At 40.8% G+C, this 25,119-nt stretch overlaps 1 long non-coding RNA gene across 1 annotated transcript in view; it reads right to left on the reverse strand.

Annotated features, from left to right (window-relative positions):
* Positions 1-25,119, reverse strand: part of LOC125768673 (uncharacterized) — a 336,169-nt gene that overhangs the window by 120,469 nt on the left and 190,581 nt on the right. The window lies entirely within an intron of this gene.

Consider the following 25,119-nt stretch of genomic DNA (forward strand, 5'->3'; position numbering starts at 1 on the left):
CGTTCACCGATTTTGTTGGGCTATGCTACACAGCAGCTGCGTACGACTCACGATATGGCAAATTTTTTTGAAGCTTCGTTGCTCACAAACATTATGCTCATGTCGCTATCGGAGAAGCTCACCATGGTGAGATGGTTTTGTGCGCGGCGGTATGAGATTATTATTTTCTCACCCCAATGTGCTAACGTTAAGACGGAAAGTTCTCCCTTCTGTTGCTCATTGGTGATGGGAGTGTTGGTCATTAAAGAGTTAGTTTATAACGGTGAACAGTTAAGTTTGGCACTCGAAATAGGTTTTACTACAAAAGCGCCTGAAGGTATGCAATTTGCACGACAATTTTGCTTTATTGAAATTTTGCATTTTTTCTTTTCGGGTGCAGTATACACGAGTATTGAACTGTAGATGGCTAGAGATGTTAAAACATCACATTTGATATGTTTTTAACATTACAGCAAGTTAAGGGTTTTTTTTTGGGTCAAATTATGAGATTAATTATTTCTCACACAGTGAGTCAAACGTGATTGAATATTCTCACAGTACTGTTCACTGTACTGTAAGAATGTACAGTTTGTACATTGTGTACTGTTCACTTAAAACAGGTTTTACTGTAAAAAAACGCCCCAAATTATGCTATTTTTATTCCATTCCTTTCAAGTCAAGAGCTATGTCAAGAAAAGGGAGATGGATTTTTGTAAGTTTATAAGTAATAAGAGCAGTGGCAAGATATTGCTATTTTTGACTTGTTGCATCAACTGTGTGTTGACGTATAAATGGTAGAAAATTGTCTAATTTTCTCCTATTAATGAAGAACACTGGAAATTTCCTTTACCAACAAAACGCCTGAAGGTATGCAATTCACATAACAAAATCCTTTTTTAAATTTACGCAATATTTCTTTTTCCGCACAGACTAGACAGGAACTGAACTTTTGACTTCTGGAGGTGTGAGAAACATCACGTTTGCGGATTGCATTTGGCGACCACCCTTGGATATAATGTTCAAGCTTATTTCAGCTTGTCTAGGCCATTGACTCGCGGTAAAGCATATCGCGAGAATGATGTACAATTAGCGATCGATTTACTACGCCACCGTGCATAGCTGTCTGTTGGTTTGGCAACACTGTCCCACTGAGATTGCACATGCGATTGTGTTTTGAAGATTCCTTTTTCTTGTTTGTTAAATTATTATTTACTATTAACTGCTTGTTCCTAAAAGTCACCAAAAGGAAATGCGTTAAAACATATTTGAAAATTATGCAAGGAATGTAACAAACCAACGTCCACTTTGTTTGAATGGAGCTGTTTCTTCAGTGACATCATCCCATCAGCCCAGCTGCGAACGACAAAAGAGAAAAACGTGATGGAAATGGTAGGATTAACGAAATAATTTTATCAAATTGTTTCTCTACGCTCATCACAGCTTTTCCATTTTATTTTTTTCTCATTTTCCTCGCTTTTATGTGTAATAATGCGAAGATATGAATAATTGATTAATTGAAGCAAAAGGAGCAAAACAAAAATCCCATCTCCAATCAATCCGCCATTGATGTGTATTTAGCTTCCATATAACGTTGAATGATTAAAGGAAGGGAAAAGGATCTTTCTTTTGTCTTTAGTGGTGAAAGATGCTAACCACATCACACATTGGTGTTAGTAGATCATACAGCCACCCGTTAGGAAAAGTTCATTAATTCAACTACGAACATTAGAAATTGTGTTAAAAAATTTTCCATACTACGCCATTTTGTTTCCGGTAGTTGCAACACTCACTCAAGAGGCATCTTCACACATGTTTTGTTGTGGGTTTTTTGCTGTTGTGCTGGAAAAAGTTTTTCTTGTTTAGCTTTCCGTGTGAAAGGGATGAATTTTCCACCGCCGTTACGGTTTTTGTTGCGTCAGCATGCACCGTCAAGTAGATTGATGGCATTAGAAATTATCCAATCTGTCGCACAGTGCATTAAATTATCAATTAGCCAATATTTTTTCCCCCCCGTTCCCCATTTGTTCCTTTCTGTTTCCTTCTCCATGTATCAGTATTTTCCTGGCTGACCATCCCGGCACATGGAAACATCGTAAAAAAGAAAACAACAACAGCCGTCCAATAAAGGTACGCAGCGGAAATCTGCGTGCGTTTGTGTGTGTTTGTGTGTGTGGTTCAAGTGGCTTCCGTAACCGTGTCTGTCAGCCCCTTAATGATGAAGTGTCAATTGGCTAATCTGAGTGGGTGTTTGGTGGAATGAGTGGTAACCGGCGGCCCGAACATATGCGACCCAAACGAACAGAAACATCGTGTTACACAAATGTTCGAAACCATCGTTAAAAGTAACACTCGAAATGTGGGGAATCCTTGGGAGAGGGTGGTAGGGATAAGGGTGGCTAATGTTGGTTCCCATTAAAACCACTTTCCCGCGTAAGTGCCTTCCTGGCCACGGTTTGAACGTGATGTGGTAAGCGGCTGCTCATAAAAACAAACAAATCCTAATTTCGCGGACACCAGTTGCGGTTGCGAACGGTTCGCTGCTGTTGCTTCTCATCCACATCCCCCCTTCTGGACAGTGCCGGTGGCTTGGTGAATGGCACTAATTATTTGTACTCCAGCTACAAGCCCCCCCCCCCCCGTGCGCACGAATCAAAGTCGGTTCCGTCAAACATAAGCGGAACCGGTGTAAAATTACGGCCTCGTTTCAATGGTACTTCCGTTGCTAGTTTTTAAGGTTTATGGTGACGCAGCCCGAAGGGTGCGAGGGTGGCAACCAAAAGGATGACCGGTTGGCAGGGTAGATCATAATCACAGGCAACACTTCCGTGAAGCGGACATTTTATTTTCGGTACACAGCGACAACTCGGAACAAACGGTCACAAACAACAGTGGCCGTTCGAATCCTTTTCATCCTTACCATTTCGCTCGCTCATTCTCTCTTGCCCACCCATCAATATAACGCGACAAGATTCCGTGGTAATTGATTTTACAATCCCATCCAACGATGACTTTAACACGTGCCGAATGGGCCGGGGAGGAAAACACACACCTGGTTAGGCTGTTTGGTATTACCTGCTGGAACTGTGTTTGTCTCTGTCTGAGTTGCCATTTAATGCTTCTTTTCATGGTGCGCGAATTGTCCGGTACCTTTTCTTCTGTCTGACCTTGAACGTATTGACGATGTTTGAAATGTGCCATCGATATTGACAATCAATTCGTAACAATTTAACCTAATAATAATCCGTCACAATTATTGAAACGAGTTTGTTGAAGAAATATTGTAATACGCACTGCATACATTTAGGCGTACGCAATTTTTTAAATCTTGTCAATGCAATATTTTGTTTTAAAGTTTGTTTAAACTTATTTTTATTTTTTTCAATGTCTATCTTTAGAAAGGACTCTCCCTCTTTTAGGTTTTTTTTCTTTTGCTTCTTAGATTTTTTTAAACATATTTTTACACCAGATTCCACTACTACCGGATGATCCCTTATTTGTGCGTCATGACATTCCAAACATTTCTGCTTCGTTGGGATCATTCAAGGATCAGTATGTGGTAGAGTGCAATGAAAATAATATGTGCAAAAAAAAAGTATAAACAATCTTTACCATTTGTTTTACTGTAACCTTCTGCCAAGCTGCCAAGGATAATGATCTTGGCGTAATCTCTTCCCTACGTCTGCTGTTTGGTTGTTTCGGTCAAAATTGATTAAATCATTTTGCTCCATCCGAATACTGACCGTGAAAAGGTACCAGAAATCGAAAGAAGCGCGTTCGTTATGTGAAAGCTATAAAGCAGCATGGAGCAAGACGCCCGGACGCCCCTGCGCATTGGCTATTTTCACACCAGGATCAAGATTGTGATGGCCAATTTTTTTCTTCTGATGGCTTCTGCTTGTTTGCAAGCGATATTATGATGCGGTGTTAATTATTCTCGCTTTCGGACAATCAAACGGATGTAGCAAATTTGGATTGTTTCGGCCAGTAGCGGGATCCGGTCAGTTTCGTATCGTTGTTTTATTTTGCCACTGATCGATTTGATTAGATTGATTTCCATGGTAATAAATGGGTAGGAGAGCAAATTTGCTCAGGCGGGGTGTTTTTTTTTTATTTTGTGATTCCTACATTTGGTTAAACCTTTGTCAGGGTAGGACGTGGGTGATGATGGACGGAATTATGATTCAATCGATTGGTAACGTTGTCAACAATTAGTTAATAGGATAATCAGAATTGTTTTTAGGTGGTGCTTAAGAACCGATTACATTTTATGACACAGATAAAAATTCGCAGAAATGGATTTTATTTCTGAGAACAATGTACGATAAATATATCGCATATTATTCATCACAAGACTTTATTGAGAGAAAAATAATTTGATTAATTTGCATGTATTTTAACGGTCAGTGTTTCAAGTTTCTAGTGTTTTTGGTATAATTATTGAAAAGGGAATGTGTTCCCATTTTGGCATAATAATAAACTAGTTTCTTTATTATTATTATTATTATCTTTTTTCAATCATTCTGAAAATTTTCTGATGCAATGCAAAATGGTCAGAATATGACAGAACATGCCAATTTGCGTTATAAATCAGGTATATTTTATCTGCTATAACCAAGCGAAAAAAAAATTTGTTAACAATCCTTAAAACATATCTTAGTGGATCTTAGCATTGTCCTTATTTTATGGCCGTAGCCATGGTTGTTCTTTGCTATTTTCATTCCATCGAATGCGATGCATTATAACTCGTTTCTAACAAGATCATTTTCCATAAGTCCAACAACATTTGTGCCAAGGATATCTAACTGCGCTATTCTCAATGATGGCTTGAGCGTTAGAGTAAGAACGTAAGAGGGTACGTTGTGCCTCTGGTAAGTGCGAGATGGAAACGTTTTCTTTCCTTTTAGCCTCGGCCAGACCAGTGCACGCCAGAATAAGAACGTTAGGACATACGTAGCCTAAATTCGGGAAGGATAAAAAAATCACAATTTTAGAGTTACGTAATAGTTGAATCCTCCCTTGGAATAACAAAATCCAATTAAATTCCTTCAGGGCATACATGGTGCGCGCCATCTGCCGACGAGTAGCAGACGAGTGTGACTTGCAACCGACTTGCATACAAAACATTTACGCAATTTTTGTGTCTCCTTCGGTCGTTCCCAAGCTGCAAAATTGGTTTTCCGCCGTAATAGTTCTCTCTCTCTCTCTCTCTCTCTCTCTCTCTCTCTCCTAGAGCTTGTTCCTAATAGACTCCCTGTCTCATTCACATATACAGCGATAGAGTTTTTCCTTCTCACTCGAAAACACTACAGTGGAAAGCTGGTAAGCTGTGCTTATCGTTCAAACCTAATAACCGGATATCAAGAATAATACTTCTAGTTTTTATAATAAAAGTAAATGTATAATTTGGGGGGCGTCAAAACATTAAAAAAATCTAAAAAATTGAAAATTGCCTTAGGCTATAGCCTTAGCTTTTTTTTGAGTAATTTTGCAAAATTTTATAAATTGATTTATGTTAATGTGAATTGGTTGAAATAAGTTTCTTTTCACTCTAATAATTCTTTAAATATAAAAAATAAAAAAATATAATAAAAGAAAAAAAAATTGCTTTTTTTTATGGAGTTTTCTGAATCACGTTCGCAAACGCGACAATTGCTAAGCATTTAGTGACGGGGTTACATGTCAACTTGCCGATGGAACTGTCATTGCAAAGATGCAAGGATAATAAGTTTCATTTAAAAATATGTTCATAAAAGAAAATTGCTTAAATAAGAAACATTAATAAACACTAAGAACTGCTAAATAATTAGTAACAATCCTTGTTAAAAATAAAATAAACTATCGAACGCTATTGAACACTGGACATACGTTACTTTTTGAAAAGATAACTTGAATAGATCATTTGACAAATTAAGCGATATTAAGCATCAAACAACGACATTAAAAAAAACACAACAACGTCTGGTTGTTTCTCTTTTTCGATCTTTTTGCAATTGTGCAAGAAAAAATGTTTCCGTATTCATTGAAATTAAATCATGGATAAATAAGAAATAAAAGCTTTCAATTTCAAAGCGCCCAAAAGCTTGTGGCATTAAAAGCTCATAGAAAATTGCAGTTGCAGCAAACTGTGTGCACTTTCGAAGATAGGCGAGTTATCGAAGATAGGCGAGTTAAAAGCACATTTTGATACATTTAAAATGGAAATTTAATTTCCAGCTTTTTCCAAAAACGTTGAAGGGCTTTACTTGAAGTGACGCTGTTTTATTACATTTCCATTTCAAACAGCATCAGTGCGCAGTGTTCGAGTTGTACGGCTGGCTAAAAGCATATTAAAGTTGTACGAATGCATTGCTCACCGGTTTGAATATGTAATGAATATGACAGAAATGCATATAATGGAAACGATACGAGAAGGATACATTTTCGCCCAAAAGTGATATGTTTTTATAACTGTTTTAAAATAATGTTTTCTTTTGCAATAAAAAAGCAGCATTTAAATCTACTAAAAGCTGGATAATATATTATCTAAAAACCACAAAACTTCCACCATGTCAGCAACCTTGAATAACCCAGGTCTCGTGGAAATTCATCGGATGAGCTGAATTCCACAACCGCTCAGTTCGGACAGGATGCGCCGTTGCAAAAGATGGCACGATGCAGGTGCAGAATTGTGTGCGCGCAACACGGACGAGATCGTAGACCTTGTGCTATATAATCATCGCACCAAACGAGGCAAACGGGCATATAGGTTGGGTTTTTTATTGCAGGAGGACAACACGGTACGATGGCGCTTGAGTGCGAGGATGCCGCACACATCTCACCAACACTGCCAAATCAATGACCGGATACGATCCGAAAGGGTGCTCTGATGGTAAATCAGATGACCGCTTCCTGTTCCTGGTGCGTTCTTGCTTTTGACACTGGCCAAGGGTGCATAATGTCCTCTTTAGACTGTGATTAATTTACATACCTTGTTTGCAAAGTTTTTGACGCGCTGAGATATGAATGATGTATAAATATAATTGCATACCTTACGATAAATCCATTATTAACTTTTCCTGTCTGGAAAGCAAATTGAGTATAAGAGTGTCCTGAGCGAGGTGAAGAACAGTAATATCAAAAATTATTTTCAGTAATTAAAAGTTTATCCGAAAATAATTATAAACATGTTTACTACCATAACTTCTTCTTCTACAACTCCACTAGTGGAACTTTATTGTTAAAATTGAATTTTGAAGTAATCTCAAACCTCAACAGCACGTGGTTTAAGCCTGATTTGCCCGATGACAAGCCACCGGAAGTCACATGCTCTTGAACACACACACGCGAAACAAAAGTCAACCCCAAAATCTGCTCCATAATGCTGCTGGAATAGATTCGACAAAACCCAAAAAAAAACCAACGAAAGCAAAACAATTCCAAAATGGTCATCATACTTAGCGGGCTTTACAGTACGATTGTGTGACTGGAAGTTCTATGGATGAAACGAGAGTGTGGGCTGGAGCTGTCTGCATCAGACAAATGTCTAACAGCCCCACTGTAATTCACCCCATTCCCCCTGCATACTCATTCAATCCGGGACTTGAAATTTCACTCTTCCTTGTTGTTTCAAATAGCTGCAGAGTAATAAATAGCGTTTGTTGAACTATATTCTCGAGCGAATCCACCACCGTCCCTCTGACGAGGATGCTCAGACCTCGAAAAATGGAAAAGCGTGGATGTGTGAGGGTTGGGAAAGAGCTCCAATCCCAATTTCCCATCGCAAGTGCGGCACTGGGCCCGAATCGAATGGGTTTGACGGCTACATCGTGACATATTTCACTATTTATAATGGTCCCAGCCGTCGCGTCTGCGGTGGATGTGGAAGGGTGTGTTGTCTGCGCAACATCCCTCGTTCTACACCGTCCCGTTTGCAGAAATCAGGAATAGTGGGGAAAAGCGGTGGGTTTTGCTACTTCCTGTATTCAACTCCATCATTTACGCGGTATGTACTGGGACTCTGAATGTCCCGGGTATTCTGAAGTTTAAGTACGCTTAACTCATCCCATTCTCGCTTTATAGCGCTCTCTCTTTCTTTCTCACACACATATACTCACACTTTGAAGCGAAGTTCTAAAGGATCCTCCAAATACCTCCTTCCTTCGATGTCTGGGATGGCTTTCGTGACGATGGGCGAATATCGTTCTCCAGAACTCCGACCCGCCGGTACGTCATCGGTGGAGTAAACATAGAATTAGAACAGGAGCAGTGTCGGAAGTCCGTGGAGGTACTTGTCTAAATGGGGGAGGGTATTGAAGGCAAAAGTCTACCGCTTCCCTTGTCTAGTTCACAAACTCTTCCTGCTGCTCCATTTCCAGTCTACCAAGTCGTCCAACCTCTCTCTCTCTGTCTTTCTCTCTCGCTACATGGGTATCCGTACCGGTTGGCAAAAGTAGTGCAATACACCGTGCCGTATCTTCCCAGCCTTCCAGCCTTTCATGACCTTCCTCACCTGGAAGGTTTACCATTCCCGACACGCGTTCCGGTACGGTAGCGAACGCAGTTATCCTTCCGCTAATTGCACTGTGCTGTCTGTATTGGTGCGTCGTTGAATCTGGGCTAGCTAGGGCAGGCGAAACCACCGAAACCCCGACCCAGACCCACTCCAGACGGTGCCGAACGCGCACGCGCCTAACCCCATCCCACCGCGCAACATTCGCACCCGCTCGCTCAGCCCTTCCTTAGTCCTGCTGCGAAATTGCAAGGTCGGCGAACGCTTGTACATAAACGCGACGGTGCCGGTTTTTGGTGGAAGTAAAGGATCTACGAAAAAGGCAACAGCAGCAACAGCAAAAAAAAATGGAAAAGAAAACAGGAATGAGACATGCTGCGCTGTGTGCTATGCTGCGTTTATGTTGCGGAAATATGTATCCTACACGGCGACCCACTCTGGTGCCGTACGGTGTCGTAACTAATACAACTGCAGCCGTCGGAAAATATCGTAGCATGCAGCCCTTCTTTTTTTGTAAATCCTCTCTTTCTCTTCCTGTCTCGACCCTGCGTTCTCGTTATCCTTCACGGTCGGCAAGTGTGTATGTGCGGCTGGATTTTTCATTGGTGAAGGTGAAGGAAAAGAAGGCACAGTGGCACAATCGGCCCTTTTCGACAAGGGGTACAGACAGCTATGGGGTAAGCTGGGAGGAAAACTGTTTTTTCCCCCTTTCGAAGGATGGAGCAACTTGGTACGATGGACGGAACAGTGTGTCTGCTGCACTCATCCCATTGTATGTGCCCCGGGGGCAATGGATGGCACACAACAGGGAAAGGGGATAGGTCCGTTGCACCATGTCTCGTCGGTGGTTTTGGGGCCCATTTTCCGACTGCAGTACGCTGCTCGTATAGTAGTAGTAAAAAAAAGAGGAAACAGTTGGAGGGATATAAACGGTTTGAAATCGTAGCGTAACGCTGCGTAACGACGTTATGCAGTTTGTGGTAGTAGTGCGTGGAATTTGGGAACGGAGCCTATCTTGCTTACTTCCTGGTAAGTTTGGGGATTTGAACATTTTACATTCAGTTTATTATGACGTGTATTGAGTTACAAATTATATTCCATTTATAAAACACTGTTGATTGCTTTCATAACAATGTTTTAAACGCCGTTTATGTAGGCTTGCGTCTCCGAATATCAGTATAAAATAAGCTTTTATTCATATTAACTTTTCATTCGTAACTTTTTAAATATCCCTTAAAATGCGTTATATTTTATTCCTTGTTTGTTTATGGTATTTTAAAATTCGAAAAAAACTTTTTTTTCGTTATTTTTAAACTCCTCTTAATGTTAATTTTACATTAATTTTATGCTCGAGCTACAAACGACGTGTTAAACGATATTACACTTACCTACTCTGAAATTCAAGTTAAGCGCGTAATTTGGGATCTGATGAGTAGACTGAATTATTTTCTATTTATTTTTCAATAGTAATGTTTTGTTTTACTTTATGAAAATTTGTAATTATTATTTGAACATGAGCACATTTTATCATTAATTTGAGGCGTTTATTATTTCTCATTGTTAGACTTTAGAGTTAATAAGAAGATTCGCCCGTTCAGGAACCCGATTAAAAGGTTCCCTAAAAATACAATACTAACACTAACAGCTAATGTCAGATTGACAGCTACCAAATGTCAAAAAGATGAGTAGCTCAGCGTTAACAGTGACGTTTGATAGGTATGACAGTTAGCTTAGTAACGTACTGTTTGAACCGTTTAATAATTCATCACAAAATACATCGTTTCGTTTCATTTTTTTTCTAAACTTCGAACACAAAACCTTCCGTCCATGCAGGGCAGCTCCAAGCGTGCAGGAAACTTTCCATCACGCCACAAATAGTTCACATTTTAATATTTAATTTTCAATTTTCCCATTCTTCACAACAAAGCGTGCGTTTACAACCATTCGCGAAAAGCCAGCCAAAATCTCAAACCATTCATTCGCGCGGATCGGTACGTTTTGCGCATTTTCCTGATACCGCAGGAAGACTGTGGCTGTGATCGAGACAGCGGGGAAGGGCAGGAAAATGCGGACGAGGATTTAACAATCGATAGTCCCAGACGGTGTGTTTGTCTGTTTGGGGGTTTTAGGCGTTGAAGTTGCTCCCATCAACCGGCCATCCTCACCGGTACAGGTTTTCCATTTTCCACGGAAACGACAGCAAACATCGAACGTGAAGCCTATCCCGATTCTTGGTTGATGGTAGGCGGATAGAAGTAGCAAAAAAGATAAAAAAACCATTCCTCACCCCATTTCTTTAGTCACGTTCCTACAGGAACATAGCACTGGGGCTTCCTGTGTTTAGTGTGTGTGTGTATGCGGTTGACGTTTGTACCGTGCGTAGCTTACCTATACGTGCTTTCGTCTGTATGTGTTTCAGTAGGCAATGGGGCTTTCGCGGTTTAGGCAAAACCCTCATGACCTCCCTCCGCCAAGTGTAGTGTGTCTGTCGTACGGTGCGAGTTTTCCAGCCAACTGGCCACCGAAAATCGACCACCGGAACGGGAAAGTAAAAGCAAAACATATGCCGGCGGAGTGTGAGCGATCCATGGAGTTTGAGCTACTCATGGAAATGGGATGTTATGTACGCCAAGCGACTATCACGACTCTCATCACGAAACGTCGAAACGACGTGGCTGGGGAGGCTTTTTGTAGAATTTCCGATCCACGTCTTACGTCGTGTTCGGAACATTTCAGAACAGACCGTATTAGCTTATAATGGTAAAACCATGTAAACATGACTATTTTTAACCTTATGAGAAGAATTTTTAAATTTTACTTTATCTTGAACAGTCAATAAAGTTATAATATTAATATTTATAACTCGCCAAAGGATGCCTTTTTGCACATAAAATTTGTTGAGTTAAATTAAATTTTTACATTTTTAAATTATCTACTCATGTGTTTCTCTTTTTTACTATTTTATAATATTTAAAACTGAACAGCGAGTAATATTTAAATAAGTTAAAAATTTAAGACAAACAACTATAAAATATAAAATTTTCATTCCCCTTCCTTCCCAGTATTATCCAGACGGTAAATAGCACATAACCGGTCGTTCTGCTTCATCCGCATCACTTTATTTAGTGTCTAGACAAAAGCATGTCTTTAGCAATCCCCACAACCCAACATTACACTTGCCCGCCACCGTATCCCCTTACCTTGCCACTTCACATCATCACACTTCCGGTAAGTGCAGAAGTCACCCAGCCAATAGGCCGGTGACGGTGTTATATTTTGCCCGCATGGCCTCCAACCATTGTACCATACCACCAGCACCACCAAGACCCACTGAGCTAAATACCAACGTTTTCCCACCCCCCGAAAGCCAGAACTCGAATGAAAATTCCTTCCCCGCGTGCACACTGCCGTACAGACAGTGTTCCAGTGTACCTTCGATGTGTGTGGGACAGACAGATTCACTTTCCATCAAAAGGGCTCCATTTCGTTTGGCTCCCGCTACACACAACTGGCAGGCGAACATTTTATACAACGGGCGCCCCCTAGTTCGCCTAGTTGGCCAGTGGGATTTTGTTCCCGTTTGGTGAGTTTCCCTGCTTTTTGTTTCACCCCGCGCCGGGATACGGGCTTGACACGTTTGTTAAGGCTTCCCGGCTAAACGGCTACACGATCGAGGAGAGTTTAGCTGTGTGACGGTAAAGCGCCAGTAGGCGATCCGGACAATTTTTCCAAACCCCTTTTTTCCCTGTTTGGAAGATAGGGCAACTACTAGCCGACAGGGTTTGTCGTTTTTTTTTCTTTCTTTCGCTCTTTCGTTACTCCACCCTCACTCCATTGTGAATGAAAAATAATTATTTTCAACTACCAACAAAGACAAAAGGTGAATGGGGGAAGTGGGAAGAATGGGGGAGGGTGTCCTAGAGGAGAGACGGTTGTTGTTTGATTTTTACTTTCTAAGAGGCCGTGTTGTGAAGGAGACTTACCCATCCCTACGTTATGTCACCATGTGCACGGTAACGATAGTGGTGTATGTGTGAATAATGGTTTTATATTTTATTTTGCCAGTATATTTTGAAGTTGTTAAACATGAACCAGAAAAAAAATCCCCTACCAACATGTTTATTTGCTTTCTTCATTTTTTATTTACCTTCTGGAAATGTTCTAGAAGAAGGAATGGGCTTAACAGCTCAAAATTTAATTTTTTCTTTTTCTTGTCCAAGTAAGGTGAGTAATACAAGACATAACGTTTCCGTAACGTCACTTGTTTTTTCGGAATAAAAGTGAAAGATGTTAAAAGATGATTAAATGTCCTACGAAGTTAAAGAGAACAATGTTTTCTAATATTTTTTCGCAAATTGCTTCATGCAAACTCCTCCAATGTAACAATATAGAAGTTAATGGTGATTTTTTTTTAATTTATCTATTTTACAATTTGTTTCTAGGTTTTTAGTAGTTTCTCCATGCGCATTGAAAACATTTTATTTCGTTCAATATCGTCTGATCACTGTGATATGAAATTGTATGGATGACGACACGAAATCTCATTTATTTTATTTTATTTTTGCTAAGTAGTTTTTTAATTACTTGCAGTTGTAATATTGAGAACACGAACAAAAGAGAAATAAAAACATTTGAATATATTTGCAATCATTTTAAATGTGTTATAAATTTCGAACTTATTGTGTTATGATTTGCCAAGACTCAGCGTTCTTGGCAAAAAAAAACCTTAGTTATAAGTTTGATATAAATTTGTTGTACACTTGTCTATCTCTTCAATTGAGTCATTTATAATTAGAATAATAAACAGTGTTCTAGATATATTAAGGACTGTAACTATAAGTTTATTTAAATTATTTTAAGTTTTACAACATTTATTTTTTCTTATTTCTACAATTTAAATGGTTTATCAAAAACAAATAAAAACAAAGTATAAATAAAATAATACATTTTTGTAAATCTTCCTTTTCCCCTATGTCAATCTACTTTAAAAAAAATATCTTTTTTTTTAAACACCCTAGCAGTAGGGCCCAGCAAATTTCTTGGAGAGAGAAACAAAAATCAAAAATCGCATCAAAACGTTTCATCACGGAAAACGTGCTCAATATGGCGTGATGTATGGACAAAACAAACTAAAAAAAAACACTCGGTGACAACCAAAAGTGGCATAAAACATCAAGCAAAAAAACATAAAACAGGACAGGTTTATTTGGAACGTTTGCTTTCCCCCATTGCTGTTATGTAGAAAAATATAAAACCAAAAAAAAGGGGGGAAACATTCCTACCCGAAATAATGCTAGGACACACATTTTGCTAAAAAGGAGCAAACGAAGAAAAAAAAATCATCAACTTCGCTAAAATTCCTTCTCATTTCATTCTCGCCGGGGTGTTCCTTTTACGTGATTTTTCAACCGAAATTTGCATTCAGACTTCCGATTCCGTGCCTGCTATTTATTGTGCAAAAATGGTTCGCGCGAAAAGGGGGTTTTTGGTCATTATTTCTATGGCACTTTAGTGTGTCGTAAATATTCGTCCTTAACTAACCCTCTCATTCATTCATCATATACAATCAAGACTGTAACGAGGTCTTGATTTGCAACCAAAAAAAAAATACCCATATTAATTGAGAACAGTTATTAAAATGTAGTGAAATGAAACTTTTTTAATTAAGAAAATAGTTTTACACAATCCAAAAATATTCACTCTTTTATAGTGGATAATGTGATAGGTTCCGAAAAATTTAACAAACCGTCTAGACTCAAGAGCCTTCGCATCATAAATAAATGAAAATAGCTTCTCGTTTCGGAATTTCAATCGTAAAATCATTTAACTCCATTATCCGTGATTGTTTTCATGGCTTAAAGGTTAGTGCATTACTCCTTGTATAGTCACGAACATTCGCCGTTCAACGTCCACCATTGGCCATTGTCCACATACTGAGTATTCTTTGCACCTGATCCCCGTGCCACATGCACTCGTACATTCGTTCCGCAATTTTCTCCAAAGAGCAGAATGGAGCTACGGCTTTTTTTTCCTTCCCTTTATCCCTACGACACGTCACCAGGAAACAGGCATGTCATTTGTGCTGCAGCCTTTTTCAAAACGATAGACTCGCGGATGAGCTTCGGAGCAGTAGGAAGCGTCGGCACGGACGTCGTTATCTGCACAAGAGGGTGCTTCACCGGCGAATGAATGACCCACGAACCCTTGGGTGCAGCAAATAAGAGTCTGTAAAGTGAAGTGCCGAACCGCTTCTTAGCGATAAATGAACGGTGATGGAGTTGCAAGTGAGTCGGGTTCCGAAATCATGATATGTTTCTCTTGACATAACAACGGTTGGATATGCATTTGGGAGCAATTTGCCTGCAAGTATGCAATCTGCATTTTTATGATCATTTTTAGGAGCAAATGAAAGCATAAATTTGCATACTTTTGGGCGTTGCGTTCCAAAGTTGAGTTGTAATTTATCTGGCTTAAGAAACACAAGTTTTTTTGTCGATTGCACCTACATTTTTTCACTCCACTGTGTCCCAAAATCAAACGAGCTACAAGCGGCATTCATCTCCGTTCGAAACAGGCCGTCAGACGTTTCGAATTTCCGCCAAACCAGGCGTTTGTATCGAGAGGGAGGCCAAGGACCGAGCCGGAAAACAACAACCCGGTCGCTAGCTCACTATATTCTGCAGGACAATCGCTGGAAGAACAAATAGACGAAAACAGAAAAAAAAATCGACACACACACACACACACACACAAAATGGAGACGAATCCCTTTCCAGTGGGTAAAGGGGGTTGCTTTTTCCGGTATTCTCTCCACCGAGTACAACATTTTCCACCGTCTAGAGTATACTCCATCAACCATATTGGAATACGTTGTTCGCATGTTTTCTCTCGTTCGCACCGCAAGAAACAGACACCAGCTACTATAACTTTCTGCTTGATGGCGCAATGTCCCTCGGGAACATACAGGACTCGGGAAAATAATCGATAAAATGCACGCAGGCATCCGACAGGGTTCAGGATTCAGGACACATTTCGGGTGCTACGGATTCGACGCGTCTCGAATCCCTGCAGTGTGTGAGTTTTTGAAACTTCCAAAACGTTCGACCGGAAAAGACAAAATGTTGAGCCAAAGGAAATCAAAAGAAAATGTTGAACTATTTCACAAATTTCTTTAAAAAGTATGGTTGATTTCCATTCCTTTCTATTTCTATTATTATTTGCTGTTTTGTTTATTAATATTATTTATTATTAGTTCTTATTATTAATTGTACCGCTTTGTAAAGAAAAAAGGGGTTTTATATAAAAAGTAGTAAAAATTGTTATGAAACAAACAACTCTTAATGAAAATACAACAAAACAACAAAGAAACACATTCCAAGAAAAAGGAAAATCAAACACTAATGAGAACAAATGGAAAGACAAAACATCAAAACAAGTTCAAAGAAAGGAAAACGAAACACAACAAAACGAAAGAGAAGGAAAAAAACACACCACTACCACACAGAACACAACCCTTGTACATGCGAAACCTTCGTCCGGAATCGTGTCGATTCCACCGAGGGTGGAAAGTCTATTGACCTTGGAACGTGGCAACTTCCTTCCTTTCTTCCTTTCCACCCCAAACACGTCTGGCCCAAGCTGAAGCGAGACAGCGTGACACAACGATGAACAAGATGGGAAGGCACCCTATTCCATTGCAATCCAGTAAGATGCAGAGTAGTGAGTGGGAGAGAGTGAAAGAGAGAGAGAGAGAGAAAACATAACATCAGCTCACCGTTCCCGACATTCCCGACCCAACCCAACCAACCTCTCATTAATGTTCTCCCGATTCTTGCCGTTTTTCCTGCTTCACTTTTCTCGTGTTCTGTGGATGTTTCGCGTTGCTGATTTTCCATCGTTTTGGCCTTCAGGTGGGATGAGTTTTGCGATTCACCAGTGCGCAGACTACTGGTTGGACGTATGACGTACTCTAATGATTGTTTTGTCCTCATCTAGCCGTAATTATTTGCACGCCGTATTTGTGACTGTTATGGATTATGCAGGAATTTTAATCTTTTATGCTAATATTAAAATGTTTATATGCTTCTTCTGCTATTAATTGATTTTTTTTGTTTTGTGCTTTATTTTAATAATTTAAAAAAATATTGTGGAGATAGTATCAGAGAGAGATTGTAATGTTAATTTAATATATTTTTCTAGGATTTAGGTAACAATAAAATTACCTCGATTTAACACGTCAATCAAACAGTATAAATGGAACTGCTTCAAATAAGTTTTATGAATTTCTCAGAGTAAAATCGGAATGAGCATTGTATTGATATTTATTTATTATATTTATCGGTTTATTTTTAAATTCTTTTTGCACAGTTTTTAGTCATCTCCTGTTAGTTTGTTGTAGGTTTTTTTTGTGTAAACATACTTTCTTTACAATTCGATCCAACTTTGCGCGTTTGTTAGCTTCCACATCTTAACCCTTAAGCCCACATGAAGATAAAATTATATCCCGTCGTGAAAGGAAAAATGGCAAACCAACACAAAAGTATGCACCATCAAGAAACGGCCGGCACAAAAGAAATGGAAAACAAATGCCAGCGAAGGCCAATGTTTATGCTCCAGAGTTCCGCGTCTGCGGTGCAATGGCGTGTGAGCGAGGCGAGTGTAAAAACAAAACCACCGTGCCCGACACTCATCATCCGTGGCGCATCAGTCCAGCAATCACGCAACGCACAACTTCCCTCGTGTGTGTCTTTTTGCAACATTCGCTAAACTATCGCCGATTCGATGCTGGTCTGCTGCCGGAGCCAGAACTTACCACAGGCAGGAGCAAAACGGAACAAAAGGAAAAGGGTTAAGGCGTGAGATGGGCCGGGTGGACGTTGCTTCGAACACTTAGAACCAGCATAAATGCCCTTCGGCATGTGAATCGGGCGATGAAACGTATGCGGGCAGCATCGACTCGTCAGAGTTGATTGCTCCAGCACGGAGGTCATTGCATACGCGCGCGTGAAGAACGAAGCCCAGCCCCGGTGTTGGGATGTTCTATGCGAACGGTTAGCTTGTTTGGTTGGTTGGAGGTGAACCGATTGCATCTTCAGTTTGGCGAAGGTCCCCCCTCTCCGCCCAGGGTTAATGTGTGGCCGCTGAAGAACAAGGGGTTTATGATCGCTAAGTACCATGCTTGGTCGATGTGTTTTCCGTTTTGCTTCGATGTACTTTTCGTAATGCTCTTTTTTGAAGTAAAAAAATACAATTGTAGCATAAAGTTTTGAAGCATGTAAAAAAGAATATACACAAAATTGAAAAGTTTGCTTTTATTTAGCAAATTTTGTTCTACCATTGAAAAGGTTAAAGGAATTTAAAAGTTTTAATTGAAGTTGAAAAAAATATACTAAAACTGATCTAAATATTGATAATGAAACAAGCAGCCTTAGTACAAATTTAAAATTATTTTTGAAATGAGTATTTTTGGGTGACATCTCACCAAATATTGAATAACTAAAATAAGCATTCTAGTTGGGCTAAATTTGTAGAAAACCTATCTTTTAGTTTTCGGAACTTTTAAACAGTATTTATACAGCGATTCCATCTACCTCGCATATTTCGTCTTTGCAATTTATACAATACATTTTTTTCCTAGTCTCCCAAATCGTAACTCATTCACATTCATTTTGTAGTATAAAAATGTTTTAGATTCCATTCAAATAATGAAAAGTTATCTTTTAAAATATGCAACAAATAAAAACAATTAAAACAACCTAAAAACAAAACCAAAAATGTAAGGAAAACAATACATAAGCTACATTTTTCTGACACCATTACTAGAGTTTCACACTTTTCCTTATTTACCATCACACATAAAGCAATACTGTAGCCGAGATAGTATATCCACAGCAAACAAAGACCAAATAGGTGACGAACCCTCTTCGCCAAGTCGTTGCTCTTGTTTAGTGAGCATGTCATCACCTTTTTGACTTTGGTAAGTCAAAATTCTTATTCTTTGTTTGTGTTTTTTTTATTTGGAGTTTATTAAACATTTCCACTGTAGCTCATTATAAAGAAACTACATTTTTATTAGCTTCGTTCAAAATATTACTTGATCAAACTCATAAAACATTAAATAAGAACGTGATGTGAACGTCAATGCTGTACAAACAAAAACCAATCCGCGCCATATTTTGCAATGACAGGCGATTCCATCACCGCGAGCTTATCTTGTCTAGCCAGAATTATTTGCTGCGGGACCATTTCCGTTCCAACTTTTCGACACCAAGAACAAAGCTTTCTCTTCCGCAGTTTTCCTCGGGCTGTTCCATTCCGGACATTCTACCGGACGCTTTCATCATTTGCTCGTCAGCGTGTACAGAGAGAGATAGAGAGAGAGACGAAAAAAAGGACATCGACACCTCAGCCTTTGCGCGTACAGCCTCCGTGAAGATGAATTCGGTATGCTATTGAACTCACTTCGGCCAAAAACATCTTTCAACCCAAGCCCATCATCACAAACAATTGCCACCCCCCCACCGAAGCTGTTCGTCGACCTTTGTCCGTTCGTAGTGACAAAGAAAATGTTGATACACATTCGCGACCATTTCGATGCGCAAGGAGTCAACGAATAAACAGGTCGCAGACGAAGTTCATCAACCATTTTGTGACTAGGTGCGGCCGAACGGACCGATATAGTGTCACTTCCCGTTCCGGTTTGTGTGACGTATGCCACGTGGTTTACCGTGAAATACGTCCGGAAGCGCCCTCTAGCGGTGCGCTTCTTGTGTAGTCCAATTCCAGCGTAACTAGGACACAACTCGGATGGGAGGATGTTTGGTTTGTAACGTTGAATTTTACGCTTCCCCATTATTGTTGTCCTGCTCCACGAACAGTTTGCTCTCTACCAAAACGCCATCAAGCACATTATTTATATTGCAAGTGTTATGTACCGACACTCGCTCCACCGGTACTCTTCTCCAATCTTTCTCTCATTTAGTGGCTCTGAACTGGAACTTGGTTGCACCCAGTTAACGAGCTGCCACGAAAAAAAGTTAAGCAAAACTCTCGCATGGAGGCTCGTTGTGAACGGCCATATAATCAGGTTGACCGGATGCGCTTTTCTTTCGTAACAAAAAAAAACACTGAAACATTTTCCCGTAACAAAAAATAAACACCCACACGAAGAGTCCATGGATTAGGGTAACGGGATGATGGCGATGGGAGGTCGTCGTCTGTCTGTCTGCCATTGACCACCTAACCGTGGCAGTTGCGAACGCAAGCACCATCGCCAAGTGGTCGGGGTATTCCGTGTCTGCGCAGGACGAGCCACCTAGATTTCGGTTATTGACGTGCCCTGTGCTCTTTACGGTGCCATTTACAGTTCCGGACAATCGGTCGATTGGATCCCCAGTTTGCCTGGTCTGACTGACTGGAGTCTCGAGACGTCGAGAAGCTTCCATTGGGACACATTTTTCTTTTTACTTCGTACAAACAACGTTAGAATGTGACAGTTAGCTAAGATGATTGGAGAAAGCTAATGGGTCGAGAAATTAGTTCATATCACACCGGAGCCGGGAATGGATCACTTCACCTGCGAGATGTCGGCACAGTACTAGACATGGAACATCCTAGCGAGGGCATCGACACGAACGCGTCTCGATCGGACGATCTATTCGCAACGCAGGAAAGATGAACCCGAAAGGACGGGTGTGCATTTAGACGTTATTGTCGAGACGTCTACCCTACTACGTGACCCCGATGAAGAAGATACATGCATGAGATGGAGAATCACATCATCGCATAATTCGATCGAAGTGAAATATCGTCAGACAATTGAAATGAGAACAAATGGTAACGCTTCCATCCGCTTGTTGGACCGTCGTTTTTTAGTTTTTGTTTGCAAATTTTGCAACATTCTCTTGTCTCGTCCGTAAATGCTCAACAAAAAATCTCCCCCCCCCCCCCCCCCCCTACGTAGACAACACACGGAGAGTTCGCGACAACTTCCCGGCAAACCGGTGAACGATGAACCTGTACCAAGGGCAAGGACATACGAAACATGCGCACTCGCGAAACAGGCCCTTTCCGAGAGCAGTCCGTCGGCGTCTGGTCTAGCCCGGTCCAGCAGTCTGGATTATTTATCCCTTGTGCACTGTTCTCTCTCTCTCTCTCACACACACACAGACTCTCTCTATGTCTATACCTATATACTAGACGCACCAATACAAGCACCAAAAACTGCAGCACTCTATGTCCGCTACCCTATTTGGTTTAGAAGAAAATACCGGGAGGGAGTTGCGCTTTTCACCTTCCTTCCTTCCATCGAACGTCCTTTATATCCGGCGGTATTCAAAACGCAAACCGATTGTGACTCTATTGCAGAAACGGGTTTCAACCACACTTCGGCCTTTTAGGATATCGAAAAGCTGGAATGAGATTTGATGACGGCAATATCCCTAGTTTAGGTTTTTTTTCTTCACTCGATCATGGCGGACGAGATCAGGGGGGAGAGGTGTTTTGGAAAGACTTGTTCCGGAATTGGTGATTACTCAGCTCGCCTCCTGCTCAGTATACGGTGGCTACTATTACTGTTAGGCCTTTCCGTCCACTGCTGTTACTGGCTTCTGCTCACGTACGGTCGAAGCAAACGCACCGGCGTTTGCAACCCCAACCCAAAGACCTACTTTTACATAGGCCAGGGAAAAACGGGCCTTCCTGCCCATTTTCGTCACCCGTTGCTTCGGTCGCTTCGTTCGAGTGGTTTTTGTGATGAACTTGCTCCTGTTCTGTACCATCTGCATCTGTCTGCATTACCCGAGGCCCTAACAGGACCCCTCACACCGTAGGTCTGTCTGCGTCGGGTGATGTATTTTGTAATATTTCGCTTGCTTTTATTCAACGTACAGCCAGATAGGGGGCGCTATTGTTCAAGAAATTCTTTAGAACGCAAAAGGAAGTAATCATCCTGGAGACATTTAGCAGTGCTTTTTCAAAGCTGATATCCAATATTTTTTTTTACCAACTTTTTCCTACTCAAAAGAGTTTTGGGAAGGCTCGTGGAGATTCGTAAGAACGAAGTCAAGATGTGGTGGAGTAGCAAGATGGATATAATACTGCATAGAACCCGATTCCACCAATATCTCTTCCGGGACGTCATCGTCTCACTCATGCTAGTTACTCGTTTTGGCTATTACAGCTCTTACTCTCCCCAAAAACCTCGAAATAGGACATCGGTATGAGGAAAAACTGAAAGAACCCAAGGCGCTGATGGTAATGCTGGAAAACAAGAGCACTTTCATGTAGTGGCCGCCATTGCTCCATCGTTCACATCGTTACGTGTCCGCGCTGCTGTGCAATTATGTTGCACACGCATACAAGCCAATACCCTAAGGCTGTGTATCGGTGTAGGCCCAGTGTGCGTAACGGCGTATCCTCACAGGAGCGAGAGAAGACGAAATTGGTGAATTATGGATACGCGCACAGAAGGGCAGACGATTGCTGAAATGCGGTGAATGAACGGCTCGATTCACCCAGAGCACTGTGAACAGTGTTTTTCTTTCGTGTTATGGGCAAAGTTCTAAGTTAAAGTTAAATTCATTTCAATTGATAGTGAGCACTAAGAGTATAAGCTATTTTTGCCAACAAACAGTTCAAAATGACCTGGTTCCGGAATAAGATCGTTACACATCCCTGAGGATCTTCAAGGTTCGCTCAAACCGACCGAAAACCGTTTAATGATCACCCCATTAGTCGTTCGGCGAATTCTTAAACGATCGTTCGTTTCACGTCACCGTTAAATGCTTTTTAAACCTTGAAACCCGAAATGGCAGACAGAAAAACAGACGATGATGTAGAAAAAAAAGCACACACAACCTTCAGAAGACCCAAATTCTTGCGTCAGCAACTTCGTCCGAGGAGACATCAACCCAGGAGCCGAAAAAAAGGGTTTAAGCCATGAAAACAAACACACTAAAAAACCCCCGTTAGACGCATCGAACTACAGGCTCGAGGGCCGAGGGAAGATTTACGGTTCTGCGCACTCATTCACGAATGGGCTTCGACTAGGCGACCTTCAACCACCGTACGCTCACCAGATCTTACACGCGTCCGGCCACAGCGTTTGCAACGAGTTGCACCGGCCCCAAAAGCCGATCGCGCAATCCAGCAGGCAGCTTCGTCTAAGCGCCTGCGGCGCGAGGAGATCGAGGAAACTTTCCCTTTTTCTTTTTTAACCCGCTACGCGTTCTAATTCTAACGCAACCAACAATCGCTTGCTGCAGCGCTATCGCTTTTGCTCGCATCAACGCCTGCTGCGTGTGAGAGTGTGTAGTGCTGCCGGAAAGGCGCGTGCTGGTGATCGGAATCGGCGAGTTGATAAATATAGCGACGGCGATCGGCGTTTGGCGCGTCAAGGTTTTCCACGCGACATAACGGTAAAACGTGTACCTGGCGAGGTGTTGCAATGTGCAATGTGCATAGTAGAACCGGCGTGTATGTGTGTGATTGCAACGAGTAAGAACGTGAGAGAAGGAGAGGGAGAGAGGAAGGGTATGGTAGCAAAACAACAACATGTCGTAGTCCATGGTTCGTGTAAACGTTGGGCATTAGGTAAGATCGTGTCAATGATTCTGTGTTTGTTGGGATCTCTCCGTTTATCAGAGCGAGCTCTCGAGTTTATCAGATCGATATCTTTTTCTATTCCAATTTAAACTTTAAACCTTTAAACCTATATAAAATAAGTTCTGAAAGGATCGTCTCTTTTTGTTACACAAATATAAGGTTATAATACGTAGTTTTACACGGTGGGACTTACTGGAGGTAGTATATTATGAGTTACTAAAAAAAACCTGATTTATACATCAGAAATTATTGTAAAATGGCGAGACTTGTAAATAAAGCAATACTTAACTACATTATACAAAAAAATTGCAAATTTTAAGTTAAAAAAAATAACTCCAACAACTGCTCTCTGAACGAAATCTTGTGAATAAGTCACTCACAAAGTTGTTTAAGCTTCTTAGTGCTGTTGATGTGTCCCTCAACTTGCTCTTGCTGCACACGACTCTTTGCATCATTCTAATACTGTCACTAAAAGCGAAGTGGTGTACGGTGGAGGGCAACACAACCCGTTCAATTCCATTGTTGATCGACTGGACCCGATTACGCTTACTACTGCACATTTCACATTGCATCTCAACTGCACACACCGCAACACAATGTGACCACTTGAGACTAACAAACACTAGGCACGAAAGGGAGTAGAGGATACGAAAGAAAAAAAACTTTGTCAAACGAGTTTATTAAACTAGAGCCACGACTAAACGTCGTAGTCGGGCAGGAGTGTAAAGATGCTGATCGTGACGCTCCACTAACAAGGTTACGTGATCGCGTAGTTGTCGGTTGTCAGCTTTCTTCTTTGATTGAAACATCAATGCGAGGCGTTAGGTGACGGAAACGGACGAAGATCTATCCGTCTATCCTACGCGTAGATGACGTACATTGCTGACCTTGCACTTGCCCCCTTACAGTTGCAGTTTGCAAACAGTTTGGAGAAGTTTCATTTCCGCTTGTTTTATTTATAAGAAGGAAAAAACAGCCACTATTCTATTGGTTCGATTTGCATGTGAACAGTTGCTCGCTATGACGGTGGAGATGGTTAAGAAGGTGAAAGGAAAACAAAAAAAAAGTAACACCCTCATAGTGTTGTATTCGGTTCAACCTTCGCCAAGGGTTCGGGTAAGGTTAACGCGCGGGTGAATATACCGTACCGGGTTGCCCTTTCCGAACGATTTCCTTAGGTTTTCCTGTGCCACGTAATGTAGTCACCGGTGGACGTTGGCCTAATGTATGGATCGATAAACATAGTTTCGATAGCTAACTAAACCGTCAAACGTAATCAACGCTGTTAGGGAAGGTCGTTTCGGTAGTAACGTGGGGTTGAAGAAACGACAGTATAATTCTATTTTAGTTGCATTAAACTTTTCTTTCTTCTGAAAAGGTTCTGAACAAAACGCTCATTGAGTGGAATGTTTTAGATACATTAATATTCTAAATATATATTCCGATCAACACTCCAATAGTAGTGTTTTGTTGTATAATTGCCTACATTTAGGCGGTTTTTTTACATAGGATCTATTTTAAATGATTTATACTTGAAAAACTTCAATGGTAGGTACAAAATTTACACCACTTTCACTGTGCCAGGGTAGACTAGAATAGTAAAAAACCATCCAGAACAACTAAAATAGGGATAATACAAATTTACACACACACACAAACCCTTCCAAAATTGAAGCAAAATTCTATATCCCCACAAGATGGTACCGGTTGTGTGCAGTTGATGTTTTTTTCTTCTTCTCTCTCTCCTGTCTGCATAATAATTCTTCCTTTCTTTGAATCAGTTTTTGGAGCACCTCTTGAGGATCCTTATTGTAGGCCGTGTCCAGTGGTTGGAAGCATAATTGTGTGGCTCACATAATAGCGAGCAAACAAGCGACAGCAAAAGAGTCGGACGATAGAAGAGGAAAACAAAACAACGAAAAAAAAATGCAACAACACACAACCAAACACCATTTCCTAGCCAGTGTCTGGAACAAGGAAGCAAGTTACTGGTTTAGGTGGCATTTCCTGGCAAACACTGAAAAGGAGAAAAAAACTAACGCGAAGCT

Source organism: Anopheles funestus, chromosome 3RL (assembly GCF_943734845.2).
Source record: "Anopheles funestus chromosome 3RL, idAnoFuneDA-416_04, whole genome shotgun sequence".
Taxonomy (NCBI): domain Eukaryota; kingdom Metazoa; phylum Arthropoda; class Insecta; order Diptera; family Culicidae; genus Anopheles; species Anopheles funestus.